Below are 12,067 nucleotides of genomic sequence, written 5' to 3'. Positions count from 1 at the left end.
ATTTAAATTTAAACAAAATTGAGATGGAGTGAACAGAGGAATGAAAAGCAATGGAATAAACTATACTCCAATAAAACAGTTTTGGAAAAAGGAAAGCAATGGGATAGAAGTCTAACCTTGAAAATACTTCACAACTAAGAGAAAAAAAATATCAGAAAGCTAAAAACCAGCTCTCCCCCTATAGCTGTTAAGAGAAATGCCATCCTACATTATAAAGTTAATTTATAAAGGATAAGATGTGGTTAATAGTGACATGAAACAGTATAAATTGATAATTTCACAAGAATATCAAACATTTTTCCTGGGACATCTGGTCCTACTTTGTGTTAATATAAATCTGTCTGTGTTATTGTTATATATAGTGAATCTTTTCAGGCATCTGAATTTCAGAAATCACTGATGTTTCCTGTGAAAGTAATTTTAAACCTGAGTCTATAATTCCAATTTTTAGTTGATCATTTTATTGCTCTCATAATAATGTTTTAATCAACATCTTGTATTATGAAGACTTAGAAGCTTTCTTTGTCAAACCAGAAGAGAATTATTGCCACTTCCCAAGTACTTAGTATGCCTCAGGGAATAATAACGTCAAATTATTGTGTCAAATTCCTGCAAAAGAAATGTTCCAGGTCAAAGATTGCAGATTGAAAAGAAGCATTTGTCTTCTCTTTCATTAAAAGCCCTGCTAAAACGATAATAAAGAAATTGGATTCACAGTGACAAAGAGAATGAGCACAAGAGAAATTTCAACCAAAATCTATATGACAAAAGTGGTCAGAAGAGTGCTAATTGCTGTTGTAGGTGGAGGATGCTTCCAGAGGTCAGAAAAACACCAGTATGCCCTGAAGAACCCTGAAGAGGCAGTAGAGATCACAAGTGAGACATGGTGCTGAAAACTTATATGTTATTTTTTAAATGGAGAACAGAACAGTGCACCTCTAACCCCTCACCCTACAAGCTGACCACCTAGAGCCAGGCAGGCTCTCAAAGGCAAACATTGTTGACCTTTCTGTCACCATGTGTGAATTTTGCCTCTTACTGGGTTTCACATACGTGGAGTAATACATCATGTATGCTTTGTGCCTGGCATTTGCTCATCATCCAAGCTGTTGGATGAATGGAAGTTTGTTCCTTTTTGTAGTTGAAGGTATTCCATTGTGTGGACCTACTGCAATCTGCTTATTCATTTTCCTGGGATGGACATTTAGATTGATTCCAGTTTGGGACTTGTATGATATAAACCTGTTGTTCTTGTACATGTCTTTTTATGGCATGATGTTTTCATTTCTCTTGGGTAATTAGGAGTGGATCATTGCGTGAGTATGTTTAGCCAGTTTAGAATCTGCCAAACTGTTTTTCAAAGTCTATTAGAGATAGTTTTTCTAATTTTAGCAATTCTCATGAGTATGATGTGGGATCTCATATAGTTTTAATTTGCATTTCTTTAATGACTAATGATATTGAGCATGTTTTCATATGCTTATTGGCAATTCATGCATCTTTTATAAAGTGTCTGTTCAAGTTTTTGACCCATTTGTATTGTTTGGTTGTCTTTTACTACTTACTGATGTGTAGCAGTTTGTTTTATATTATGGAAAGAAGTGTTTTTGTTTAATTTATGTATCACAAACATTTTCTTCCAATCTGCGGTTTGCTTAACCACGTGTTTTGATGAGGAGAAATTTTTAATTTTGAGGAAGCCAAATCCATCAATTCTTTTCTTCTGTGGTTTATAACTTTAATAATAACTTTAATGTACTAAGAAATCTTTGCCTACCACAAGGTAATGAAAATATTCAAACAGCAATTAGTAATGTAAGCATGGGTCTATTTATGGATTTTCTATTCTGTACCACTGATCTATTTGTCTATCCTTATGCCGATAGCAAATTGGCTTGCACACTATAGTTTTTAGAAAGTCTTGAAGTCAGGGAAAAGTTGTCTTGGCTTTTCTAGGTCTTTTGGTATTCCATATGTCTCTTAAAATCTATTTGTCAATTTCTACAAGAAAAGCCTTTTGGATTTTTATACAGTTTGCATTGAATCTTCAGATAAATTTGGTTACAAATGATATCTTAACAATATTGAGCTCCAATCTGTTAACATTGTATAGCTCTCCATTTATTTAGTTTTCCTTCTAGAAGTGTTTTCAGTAAAGAAGTCATACACATCTAGACTGGGGAATTTAAGAAACAAAACGACGAACATAGGGGAAGGGAAGGAAAAATAAACTAAGATTAAAACAGAGAGGGAGGCAAACCATAGGAGACTCTTAACTATAGGGAACAAACTGAGGGTTGCTGGAGGGAAGGTCGGTGGGGGGATGGGGTAATTGGGTGATGGACATTCAGGAGGGCACTTGATGTAATGAGCACTGGATGTTATATGCAACTGATGAATCACTAAATTCTACCCCTGATACTAATAATACACTATGTGTTAACTAAATTAAATTTAAAAAAAAAGAAGTCATACACATCTTTCATTAAACTTATTCCTAACTAGAAATGGTGTTGCTTTTTAAGCTGGTATTGCTTTAAATGGTATTGTTTTTTAAATTGCTTGTTATAATTGGATGGGAATAAAACTGGTTTTTGAAAATATTAACCATGTATTTATAACCCTGCTAAATTCTTGTATTCCAGTAATGTATTTGTAGATTTTTTTTGGATTTTATAGAAAATAAATAATCATGTCACCAGCAAGTAAACTCCTTTACTTTTTTTCCCAACAATTATTTCTTTTTCTTTCTTATTGTACTGATTAGGAGTTTAGACACAATGTTGAAGAAAAGTAGTGAGAGTGGACATCCTTGTCTTGTCTAATCTTAGAAAAAAAGCACTTAGTATCACCATTAAGTATGATGTTTGCTGTATACACTGTGTGTGTGTGTGTATTTTTAATGAGACTGAAGAAGTTACTGTCTATTCCTAGTTTGCTGAGAGTTTTCTCATGGACAGATGTTGAATATTATCAAGTGCATCTGCTGAGATATTTATATGATTTTCGTTCTTTATTCTTTAATTTAGTGAATCACATCAGTTGATTTCCAGAGCCTTCTCTTAAGTAGGAACAGATAACCACAGGTCAGCAGAGTTTTGAAAAAATTCTCAAATATCAGAAAGAACAACATACAAAAAGAAAAAAAAGTTATCTTAGGAGAAACAGAGATATTGTAGGAAATGAGAAACTTTCAAAACCTCTAATATTTTTTAGAGATATTTGAGAATACACACTGCACCCCAGGATATAAAGAAAGAAAGTGATTATGGTCTTACGTAATTTTTATATTGATTTTTTGAAATTTACTAAAATTTACTAAAATGGTTGTAAAATAAAGTTGAAGAAGTTTCCCAGAAAAGTAAGAGATTAAAAGGGAAAAAAAAAAGTAGATTTGAAAGAAAATATAAGAGCATTAAGATAAATTTAGGTGGTCTAATAGCCACCTAATTGGAGTCAAGAAAGCTGTGCAAGGAAATTGCAGAGGAGGAATATGTTAAGAGGATTACTCAAAAAGATACCACGGAGTAGAAGGACATGAATTTTTTTTAAAAGGCACTTAGAAAAATGAATTCAAAAAGACATAAACCAAAGCACCTCGTTATGAAATGACAACACCTAAAAAACAAAGAGAAAAACTTAAAACTCCAGTAAGAATCAAGAAACTGGTCAACTATGGAGGAATGACAGCAAGAATAACTTGAGAGTGACATCTCATCAGTAACAGTGACTGTAAAGCCAGCTCTTCAATACTCAGTGCTAATCAAGACAACTTCAGATATGTAAGGCTCAGAAATTTTACTTTACAAATATCCATCTTGAGTGTTTTTCCTACAATTTTCTTTATTTCCTTTATGTATATAAAAAGTTTTAAAACTAAGTCACCTAGTATGGTTCTAGTTTATTTATTTATCTAATAAATAGATGTCTGATACTGAGCAACACACACCCACTCTTAAAAACATTTAATAGGGGGGTGCCTGGGTGGCTCAGTCAGTTAAGTGTCTGACTCTTCATTTTGCCTCAGTTCATGATCTCAGGGCCATGAGACAGAACCCTGCATTGGGCTCTGTGCTGGGTATGGAGCCTGCTTGAGATTGTCTTTCTCCTTCTCCCTCTGCCCTTCTCCCTCTGCCCTTCTCCCTCTGCCTCCCCACACTCACTCTCTCTCTTTAAAATAAATAAATCTTTAAAAAAATTCAATGTGTTGGATTCAGAAAAAGAGGCATGTAATCCAATATTGAGGAAGATGTGAAAATTAGAAACCAGTGGATCTAATCCCAGAAACATTAAAAAGAAACCCAAGACGGCAGTCAAGCAGCAGCTCAAGGACATTCTCTGATTGGAACAAATGATGATTACAAGGTACAGATGAGTGCAATGAATGACAGCAATATCGTAAGGGATGGGAAGAAGGAATTGGGAATACTCCGTTACAAGGTATCTGTGCTACAGATGAAACGGTATAAAGTGTATACTGAAATCTCTAGGCAACCACTAAAAACATTTGAAAAGAACTACAACTGATATGTTAATAGAAGAGACAAGATGGGATCATATAAAATGCCAACTTAAAACCAGACAAGGCAGAAAAAGAGAAGGAAAAAGAAACAAAGCAAATGCAAGGAATAAGGAAGAATAACAAACATGGTAGATATTAGTACAGTATATAAATAATTACATTCAGTGTGAATGGTCTAAATACTAATATTTTAATACTAAATATTAAAAGCAGAGATTGTCTGTGGGGGAACTAAGATGGCGGCATAGTAGCAGGACCCCAGGTTCATCTTGTCCCTCGAACACAACTAGATAATTATCAAATCATTCTGAATACCCAAGAAATCAACCTGAGGACTGACAGAACAAACTGCATGACTACAGGGAGAGTAGAGGCCACACTGAGGAAGGTAGGAAGTGCGGAGACATGGTTTAGGAGAGATACAGATACAGATCATGGGTGCTGCGGAGAGGAGGGAGCCCTGGTTGTGGAGGAAGTTGAGAGAGAGAGAACACAGGGATACACACAAGGAGAACACTTCCCCAAAGCCACTGGCTGGGAAAATGAGAAGGGTTGATTTTCATGAGTTCTTACAACCAGCGGGGCTTGAAGACTGGAGTTTTAAAGGTTGGTGGGCGTGGTGAGATAGAGCCCTGAGGGTACTGCCTTGCTCCTGGAGGGAAGGCAGGGAAACAACCCTGGGACAGATGGTGCAACATGAGGGTCACCTGGGCAGGCAGTGGGGAGATTATTCACTCTTCTTGGAGCACATCCCTGAGAGGTAGCATTCACAGAAGTGCCTCTCCAGGGACAAAGTTGCCAGTGAGCACCATTTCTGTCCCCCACCCCTCAGCCTAAGCACAGAGCCACCTGACTAGGGCAGCTCAGTCCCAACAAGGTCAGTCTAGCCTGCTGGCTCCAAGTCCCAACCCCTGCACTCTGGCATGACTGCCCTTTTCAGTTAGATCTCCCTCAGTCCCAGCACAGTGAGACCCTCCCTCAGAAGACCAGCATAGGCTCCCACCACAGCACATCCCTAAAGTTTTGAGTTTAAAAAATGTTATTTATTTATTTTTTTAGAGCAGAATAGAGAGAGCAAGTGCAAGCAGGGGGAGGGGCAGAGGGAGAGGGAGAGAATCCCAAGCAAACTCCATGCCAAGCACAGAGCCTGACACAGGACTCAATCTCACGACCTCCAAATCATGACCTGAGCTGAAATCCAGAATCAGTCTCCTTACCAATGAGCCACCCAGGTGCCCCAAGTTTGGAGTTTTAAAAGTCAGCAGGTTTGGCTGGGATAGAGCTTGGAGGGCACTGTGCTGCTGCAGGAGAAAAGGCAGGCAAGCAACCCAGAGGCAGACAGCATGAAAACAGCTATCTGAAAAATGCCTGGGATGCACAGGGGGAGATTATTCACTCTTCTAGGAGTGCTTTCCTGAGAGCAGCAAGCATGGAGACCCCTCTCTGGGGACAAAGCAGCTGGCTGGTACCATTTCCCTCACCCACCCCTCAGCATAAACACAGAACCACCTGCAGTAAACAGCACAGCACTGACACTGGCTGCCTAACCTGCTTACACCAAGTCCCACATCCCTGTGCTCTGCCAATACTGCCCTTCTTGGTCAAGTTCGCCTCAGTCCCAGCACAATAAGCCTCTTCCCTAGAAGACCAGCAGAAACCCCTGCCCATACCATGTCTCCTTACCAGATTGTTCTGTTCTAGTGGAAGTAGCATCAGGTTTCATTTAACAAGCAGACCTGAGCACACATAGTTAAAACTTACCACAATCTGACCAAGGACCAAACACTGCCCAGTGCAGACAAGGAGAGCCTCTGAAGATGACTAACCTGAAGGATAGAGCAGCCAAAACACAACAGCAGAGTGCACATAGCACACACCAGACACACTCCCTGAAACACCAGGTCCTGGACACTGTATGACCTTTTCTTCATAAAGCCATTACTCTCAGGAGCAGGAAACATAATGGGTTTTTCTAACACAGAGAATAAGACAGAGACTTAGATAAAATGCCAAGATGGAGGAATTCATCCCAAATGAAACAATGACAGGTCACAGCCAGAGATCTAATTGAAACAGATATAAGTAATACACTTGAGGGAGAATTTAAAGAAATAACCATAAGGATACTCACTGGGCTTAAGAGAATGGAAGACTTCAGGGAGGCCCTTACTGCAGAGATGAAAGAGTTAAAAAACAATCAAGTCAGAAACTAAAAATATAACAACTGAGATTTGAAACAGACTGGATGTAATGACCATGATGGAAGAAGCAGAGGAACAAATAAGTGATATAGAAGATAAAATAATGGAAGATAATGAAGCTGAACAAAAGAGAGGAAGAATAATTACAGAAGACGAGAAAAGACTTAGGGAACTCAGTGACTCCATAAAGCATAATAACATTCTTATCATAGGAGTCCCAGAAGAAGAGAGAGAGAAGGGTGCAGAAAATTTATTTGAGGAAATAATAGCTGAAAACTTCCCTAATCTGGGGAAGGAAACAAGACATCCAAATCCAAGAGGCACAGAGAACTCCCATTAAAATCAACAAAAGCAGGCCAACACCAAGACATATTGTAATTAAATTTGCAAAATATAGTAATAAAGAAAAAAATCCTAAAAGCATCAAGACAAAAGAAATCCCTAACTTACAAGGGAAGACCCATAAGGTTAGCTGCAGATCTCTCAACAGAAATTTGGCAAGCCAGAAGAGAGTGGCATGATATATTCAATGTGCTGAATGGGGAAAATCTGCAGCCAAAGATAATCTATCCAGCAAGGCTATCATTCAGAATAGAAGGAGAGATAAAGAGTTTCTCAGACAAAAAAACCCAAAGGAGTTCATGACCACTAAACCGGCCCTGCAAGAAATGTTAAAGGGGACTCTGAGTAGAAAGGAAAGACCTAAAGTGAAAAGACAAAAATGGAACAGAAAATCTCCAAAAACAACAGAACAAATAATAAAATGGCACTAAATGCATATCTATCAATAATTACTCTGAATGTAAATGGACTAAACTCTCTAATCAAAAGACATAGGGTATCAGAATGGATTAAAAAAACAAGACCCATCTATATGCTGCCTACAAGGGATTAATGTTAGACCTAAAGTCACCTGCAGATTGAGAGTGAGGAGATGGAGAAACATTTCTCATGCAAATGGATGTCAAAAGAAAGCCAGAGTAGCAATACTTAATCAGACAAACTAGATTTTAAACCAAAGACTGTAACAAGAGGTGAAGGACACTATATAATAATAAAGGGGACCATCCAATAAGAAGATCTAACAATTGTAAATATTTATGCCGCCAACATGGGGGCACCCAAATATATAAAACAATTAATAACAAACATAAAGGAACTCATTTATAATAATACAATAATAGTAGGGGACTTGAACACCCCACTTACATCAATGGACAAATCATCTAAGCAGAAAATCAACAAGGAAAGAATGACTTTGAATGACACACTGGACCAGATGGACTTAACACATATATTCAGAACATTCCATCCTAAAGCAGAAGAAAACACATTCTTTTCAAATGCACATGGGACATTCTCCAGAATAGATCACAAACTAGCTCACAAATTAGGCCTCAACAAGTACAAGAAGATTGAGATCATACCGTGCATATTTTCTGACCACAATGCTATGAAACGAAGTCAACTACAAGAAAAAATTTGGAAAGACTACAAATACATGGAAGTTAAACAACATGCTACTAAACAATGAATGAGTCAACCAGGATATCAAAGAAGAAATTTAAAAATACATGGAAAAGACAAAGACAAAGGGGCTTCTGGGTGACTCAGGTTGGGCATCCAACTCTCAGGTCATGATCTGAGGGTCATGAGATTAGCCCCGAGCTGGGCTCTGTGCTAGGCATGGGGCCTGCATAAGATTCTCTCCCCTTCTCCCTCTGCCCCACCCCCCCAATGCTCATGGGCCGTCTCTCTCTCTCAAAAAAAAAAAAAAAAAACATGGAAACAAATGAAAATGAAAGCACTATAATCCAAAACCTTTGGGATGCAGCCAAAGCAGTCATAAGAGTGAAGTATATAGCAATACAGGCCTGCCTCAAGAAGCAAGAAAAATCTCAAATAAACAACCTAACCTTAAACCTAAAGGAGCTTGAAAAAGAACAACAAACAAAGCCTATGGCCAGCAGTAGAAGGGAAATAATAAAGATTAGAGCAGAAATAAATGATACAGAAGCTAAAAAAACAATAGAACAGATCAATGAAACCAGGAGCTGGTTCTTTCAAAAAATTAATAAAATTGATAAAGTCTTAACCAGACTTATCAAAAAGAAAATAGAAAGGACACAAATAAATAAAATCACAAAAAAGAGAGGCAAAATAACAACCAGCACCACAGAAATGTAAACAATTGTAAGAGAATATTATGAAAAACTATATACCAACAAATAGGGCAATTTGGAAGAAATTGGTAAATTCCTAGGAACATAAACTACCAAAACTGAAACAGGAAGAAATAGAAAACTTGAACAGATTGATTACTAACAAAGAAATTGAATCAGTAATAAAAAATCTCCCAACCAACAAAAGTCCAGGGCCAGATGGCTTCACAGGTGAATTCTACTAAACATTTAGAGAAGAGTTAATACCTATTCTTCTCAAACTATTACAAAAAATAGAAATGGAAGGAAAACTTCCAAATTCATTCTATGAGACCAGCATCACCCTGACCCCAAATTCAAAGACTCCATTAAAAGAGAGAACTACAGGCCAATATCTCTGATGAACACGGATGCAAAAATTCTCAATAAAATACTAGCAAATCAAATCCAACAGTACATTAAAAGAATCATTCACCACAACCAAGTGAGATTTATTACTGGGCTGCAAGGGTGGTTCAATATTTGCAAATTAGTCAATGTGACACACCACATTAATAAAAGAAAGGGTAAAAAACATATGATCCTTTCAATAGATGCAGAAAAGGCATTTGACAAAGTACAACATCCATTCATAATAAAAACCCTCAGCAAAGTAAGGTTGGAAGGAACATACCTCAATATAATAAAGGCCATATACGAAAAACCTACAGCTAATATCATCCTCAATGGGGAAAAACTGAGAGCTTTCCTTCTATAATCAGGAACAAGACAGGGATGTCTCTCTAACCACTGTTACTTAACATAGTACTGCAAGTCCTAGCCACAGCAATCAGAGAACAAAAAGAAATAAAAGGCATCCAAATCAGCAAGGAAGAAGTCAAACTTTCACTATTTGCAGATGACATGATACTCTATATAGAAAACCCAAAAGACTCCACCAAAAATTTGCTAGAATTGATATACGAATTCTGTAAACTCACAGGATACAAAATCAACATACAGAAATCTGTTATATTTTTCTACACCAATAATGAAGCAGTGGAAAGAGAAATCAAGGAATCAGGCCCATTTACTATTGCACCAAAAACAATAAGATACCTACGGATAAACCTAACCAAAGAGGTAAAAGATCTGTACTCTGAAAACTATAAAACACTGATGAAAGAAATTGAAGAGGACACAAAGAAATGGAAAAACATTGCATGCTCACAGATTGGAAGAACAAATGTTAAAATAGTCTATATTACCCAAAGCAATCTATACATTTAGTGCAATCCCTATCAAAATACAAACAGCATTTTTCACAGAGCTAGAACAAACAATCCTAAAATTTGTATGGAACTACAAAAGACTCTGAATAGCCAAAGTAATGTTGAAAAAGAGGGTTCCCTGAAAACTGAGGCATCACAATTCCGGACTTCAAGTTGTATTACAAAGCTGTAGTGATCAAGACAGTATGGTACTGACACAAAAACAGACATATAGATCAATAGAACAGAATAGAAAACCCAGAAATGAACCCACAACTATATGGTCAATTAATCTTCGACAAGGCAGAAAAGAATATCCAATGGGAAAAAGAGTCCCTTCAACAAATGGTGGTGGGAAAACTGGATAGCAACATGCAAAAGAATGAAACTGGACCACTCTCTTACACCATACACAAAAATAAATTCAAAATGGATTAAAAACCTAAATGTGAGACAGAAAACCATTAAAATCCTAGAGGAGAACACAGGCAGTAACCTGTTTGACATTAGCCATGACAACTTCTTACTAAATATGTCTCCCGAGGCAAGGGAAACAAAAGCAAAAGTAAGCTATTTGGACTTCATCAAAATATATTTGCCAATGATGTATCTGATAAAGGGTTGGTATCCAAATCTATAGTGAACTTTTAAAATTCAACACCCCCCCCCCCAAAAATAATCGTGTTAAAAAATGGGCAGAAGATATGAATAGACATTTTCCCAAGAAGGCCAACAGACACATGAAAAGATGTTCAACATCACTCATCATCAGGGAAATAAAAATCAAAACTACAGTGAGATATCACTTCACAGCAGTCAGAATGGCTAAAATTAACAACACAGAAAACAACAGGTGTTGGCCAGGATGTGGAGTAAGGGGAACCCTCTTGCACTATTGGTTGGAATGCAGACTCGTGCATCCACTCTGGAAAATAGTATGGGGGTTCCTCAGAAAGTTAAAAATAGAACTACCCTACAATCCGCAATTGCACTACTAAGTATTTAGCTAAAGAACACAGAAATACTATTTCGAAGGGATACATTCACCCTGATGTTTATAGCAGCATTATCAACAACAGCCAAATTATGGAAAGAACCCAAATGCCCATCAACTGATGAATGGATAAAGAAGATGTAATATATGCATATACATATACATGCAATGAAATATTACTCAGCCATTAAAAAAGAATGAAATCTTGTCATTTCAAATGATATGGATGGAGTATTATGCTAAGCAAAATAAGTCAGTCAGAGAAAAACAAATACCATATGATTTCACTCATATGTGGAATTTAAGAAAGAAAACAAATGAACATAGGGAGAGAAAAAAAGAGAGGAAAACCAAGAAACAGACTCTTAACTATAGAGAACAAACTGATGATTACCAGAGGGGAGGTGGGCAGAGGGATGGGTTAAATAGGTGATGGGTATTAAGGAGGGAACTTATTGTGATTGTATGTAAGTGATGAATCACTAAATTCTACACCTGAAACACGGTATGTTAACTATCTGGAATTTAAATAAAAACTTGGAAAAAGAAAAAAAAGCAGAGATTGACAAAGTAACTACAAAAACAAGACCCACCACATACTGTCACCAAGAAAAAACCCATAAATATAAAGACTCAGGTTAAGAATGGAGAAAGAGGTACCATGCTAACACTAACAAAACAAACAAACAAACAAAAAAGATGGAGTAGCTACATTATTTCCACACAAAAAAACTTCAGAACAAGAAAAATTATCAAGGAGAAAGAGGCCATTTTGTATGATAAAGGGGTAATTTTTCCAAGAAGACATAACAATCCATAACATATATCTTCGTAAACACACAGCATCATATTATGTAAGGTAAAAGTTGATAAACAGTAATAGAAATAGATGAATCTGTTACTGCAGTTGGATACATGAAAAGCCCTTTTTTAGTAAT

At 36.9% G+C, this 12,067-nt stretch overlaps 1 protein-coding gene across 1 annotated transcript in view; it reads right to left on the bottom strand.

The window, feature by feature from the left end:
* The window catches only part of SP100 (SP100 nuclear antigen), a 48,730-nt gene that overhangs the window by 18,490 nt on the left and 18,173 nt on the right, over positions 1 to 12,067 (bottom strand). The gene's annotated exons all lie outside the window — the stretch shown is intronic.

The sequence above is a fragment of the Neomonachus schauinslandi genome, chromosome 3 (assembly GCF_002201575.2).
Source record: "Neomonachus schauinslandi chromosome 3, ASM220157v2, whole genome shotgun sequence".
Lineage (NCBI taxonomy): Eukaryota > Metazoa > Chordata > Mammalia > Carnivora > Phocidae > Neomonachus > Neomonachus schauinslandi.
Note: the sequence above shows the minus strand (reverse complement) of the source record. Positions and strands in the feature narration are given on the sequence as shown.